The sequence below is a fragment of the Chrysochloris asiatica genome, unplaced genomic scaffold (assembly GCF_000296735.1).
Source record: "Chrysochloris asiatica unplaced genomic scaffold, ChrAsi1.0 scaffold00028, whole genome shotgun sequence".
Classification (NCBI taxonomy): Eukaryota; Metazoa; Chordata; class Mammalia; order Afrosoricida; family Chrysochloridae; genus Chrysochloris; species Chrysochloris asiatica.
Genome location: NW_006408546.1, coordinates 4,848,631 through 4,852,593, shown reverse-complemented (window position 1 = coordinate 4,852,593; position 3,963 = coordinate 4,848,631). Strand labels below are relative to the sequence as shown.

The following is a 3,963-nucleotide window of genomic DNA, read 5'->3' as shown; positions in this document are numbered from 1 at the left end:
TTCAAGGTCATATTTTGGCTGACTTTTTCAATGAGTTCCTAATAATTTTCTTGCTGAGTCTTTGGAATTTTCTATGTATATGATCAAATCCCTTCTTCATTGCCAATTTGGATGCTTTTAATTTCCTTGTCTTGCTTTGTAGTTCTGGGTAAGTTCTAGAACAATATTGAATACGAATGGTGATAAAGGGCATCATTGTCTGGTTCCTGTTCACAGGGGAAATGCTTCCAGTTTCTCTCCAAAGTAATGTTGGCTATTAGTTTTGTATTGTTGTTGTTAAGTGTTGTTGAGTCATTTCCAACTCATAACAATCCTGTACAGGATTTTCGAGGACCAGCTGGTAGGTTTGAACTGCCAACCTTGTTCACAGTCCAGTGATGATTCTACAGTGCCACATTAGGAGTCATGGTTTTGTGTATATGACCTTAATTATGTGGAGGAATTTCCCTTCTATTCCTATTTTGTTGAGTGTTTTTATCAGAAATGGGTAGTAGATTTTTTCAAATGCCTTTTGTGTATCAATCAATATGATTGTATGGTTCTTTTCCTTTGTTTTATCTATACAGTGGATTATGTTGATTGCTTTGCTAATATTGAACCATGGTTATATATCTAGTATTAATCCCACTTGGTCATGATGTATTATGTTTTTGATATGTTGTTAGATTGTTTTGATTAGGATTTTGTTGAAAATCTTGTGTCAATACTCATGAAATATATTGGTGTAGAATTTTCTTTTTAGTGATTGATTTATTTACCTGGTTATGGTATTGGGGTAATGCTTGCTTCATAAATGAATTTGGGAGTTTTCTCTGCTTTTCTATATTCTAGAAGAGTTTGAGTAGAATTGATGTCACCTCTTCTCTAAATGCTTCATAGAACTCATGAAACTTCATAGAACTCAGTAAAGTCATTTGGGCCTGGAATTTTTTTTCTTGGGTGGTGTCATTCTTTTTTCTGGAAAGGTTTTTTTTAATTATTATTATTCTTATTTGGGGAGCAGGGTTACAGAGGACAGGGACCTGCTCATTTCTTCTTGGCAGCTGCCTTCTTCATGGTGGCCAGGACGTTGCTCAGCTCCTCTCCTTTCCTCTTGGCATGAATGTGCATTCTCACCCTTTCCTTGATGAACTTTAGCACCCACTTGTTCTTAGAGACCCTGAGAGCTCAATGACATGTTGCTCATAGGGCACAAAGCAGCTCATCTCCTGGATCCTGTCCTGCATGAACTTGGTGTGCTTGGTGAGGTGCCCACGGCTTGCTCATGTTCTTGACTACCTTGTGGCTCTTGTTGAGACCCACAGCCATGGCCCAACCCCAACTGGATGCCCTGGGGGCCAGATGACAAATGATCCCCATCCTTGTTGGGAGTGTTTTTAATGACCTGACCCATTTCTTCTTTTGTTATAGGTCTGAACAGAAAATTTGAACAAGTTTTCCATTTCAGTCTCTGTTAATTTAGATGGGGGTGGTGGTGGTGTGCCATGGAGTCGGTTCTGACTCATAGTGACCCTGCATAGGGTTTCTAAGGCTGTAAATCTTATGGAAGCAGAAAGCCTCATCTTTCTCCTGTGTAACAGCTGGTAGTTTCCAACTGCTGACCTTGAAGCTAGCAGCCTGACTTGTAACCACAACGCTACCACAGCAACTTGTTAATTTAGGTAGATAGTGTGTTTCTAGAAATTCGTCCATTTCTTCTAGATTTTCAACTTTGTTAGAGTACAATTCTTCATAGTATTCTTTTATTATCCTTTTTATTTATGTTGGTTCTCTTGTGATATCAGCCATATCATTTCTTATTCATGTTATTTGCATCTTCTTTTCTTTTGCTAGGTTTGCCAGTTGTTTGTCAATTTTATTAATCCTTGTAAAGAACCAACTTCTTGTCTTGCTTATTCATTCTATTATTTTTCTGTTTTCATTTATTTCTGCTCTGATCTTTATTATTTTCTTCTGGTGGCTGTGAGCTCACTTTGCTATTCTTCTAATTGTTGGAGATGTTAGGTTAAAGTATTGTTACTGATTCTTTCTTCTTTTGGGTGTGTGTGCTTATTGCTATAAATTGCCCTCTGGACACTGCTCTTACAGTGTCCCAAAATGTTTGGTATATTTTGTTTTCATTCTTGTTTGAGTCAACGATTTTTAAATTTTCATTTTTTATTTGTTCTAATAACCAGTGACTTTTAAGCAAGTTTTTACTCATTTTCCATGTATCTGATTTTTTCCCTTGATCTTCCTATTATCGATTTCTAATCTTATAGTGCTTAATCTGAGAAGAGGAGTCCTGGTGTAACACTGCAGGATAATGCACTGGACTGCAAGGTCGATTTGAGCCTCAAGGTGGCAGTTCAAATCCGCCAGCTACTCCTTGGAAACCTTCCACAGGATCACTGTGAATCAAAAATGACTCAAAGGCACTGAACAACAATAACAATCTGAGAAAAGAGCAGAAGAAAGATAAGGCTTTCTGCTCCCATAAAAATTTATGGCCTCAGACACCCTATGCAGGGTCACTATGAGTCGGAACCTACTCCACAGTACACCACCACCACCACGAATCTGAGAAGATACTTTGTAGTATTTCGAGGGTTTAAAATGTATTGGGACTTGCTTTGTGGTGTAACATATGGTCTATTCTAGAGAATGTTTCATGTGCACTGGAGAAGAATGTATATTGTGCTGTTGTTGGGTTGAATGCTATGCATAAATCTGTAAGGTCAAGTTGGTTGATTGTGTTGTTTATCTCTTCTGTGTCTTTGCTGAGTTTCTTTCTAGTTCTTGTGTCCTTCATTGAAAGTGACATATTAATATCTCTTACTATTATTGTACATTTATCTATTTATTTCTTCAGTTCCATTATAGTTTTATTTATATCTTTTGAGGTTCCTTCACTGAGAGCATAGATAATTATTATGATTATGTCCTCTTGTTCAATTAACACTTTAATCATTATATAATGTCCTTCTTTGACTTTTATGCTGGATTTTGACTTAAATTCTATTTTATCAGAAATAATATTGCTACTCCACTCATTTTTCATCACCATTAGTTTGATATATTTTTTCATCCTTTTTATTTTTAGTCAATTTTTGTCTTTGTATATAAAGTGTGTCTCTTGTAGAGAACATATTGAAGGATCCTGTTTTCTTATCCATTCCGTGGCTCTCTGTCTCAGAACTGTGCATTTAATCTGTTGACATTCAGAGTAATTATTAATAGACTGCTGTATTTGTGTGTATGTGGGTGTGTGTGGTGCTGCTGGTTTCTTTGTTCCACATAATATTCTGTGCTGAGTTCATTTGGTTTGTTGCTTTTATGTCATTTTCTTCATTGCTAATATTTGACTATATACTGAATCTTTATGGTTTCCTTTTTCTGGATTTGATGTGAAGGTGTATTAATTTTCTTTGTCATTACCCTGCAAAATTTCTTTCTTTCTTTCCCAGTTTAAAACAGTCTCTGGTATCTCCAAATCTACTTAACTTTCTCACCATTTGAAAGTTCTACAGCTACTCTTATTTCCTCTTTTGCTTCATTATAAATTGATATCACTGGTTCCCTATTTTCAGTCTTTCAGGTTTGTCTTATTTTGGATACTTCTGTATCTGAATTAAATTATGAATGGTGATTAATCTTAGGTTGCTATCTGCTGTTGTTGGTTCTCAGTCCAAACAACATTCGTTAGCATTTTTTGTAGTTTTCCTGGTTATCGCAAATTCCTTTAATTTCTGTTAATCTGAAAACACCCTAATTTTACCATCATTATTACAGAAAGTTTTGCTGGGTATATGAATCTTCATTGGCAATTTTTTTTCTTTGAGAGTTTTGGATCTGTCATCTGATTACCTTCCTGAGTGCATAGCTTCAGCTGAGCAATCAGAGCTTAGTCTTAGTGGGTTTTCTTTGTAGGTAACTTTTTGTTTTTCCCAAGGGGATCTCTGGGTTTTTTTCCTTTCTTTGGTT

At 36.0% G+C, this 3,963-nt stretch overlaps 1 pseudogene; it reads right to left on the bottom strand.

The window, feature by feature from the left end:
• Nucleotides 1–1,026: 1,026 nt before the first annotated feature.
• LOC102827355 lies at nucleotides 1,027–1,308 on the bottom strand (annotated as a pseudogene).
• Nucleotides 1,309–3,963: the final 2,655 nt, after the last annotated feature.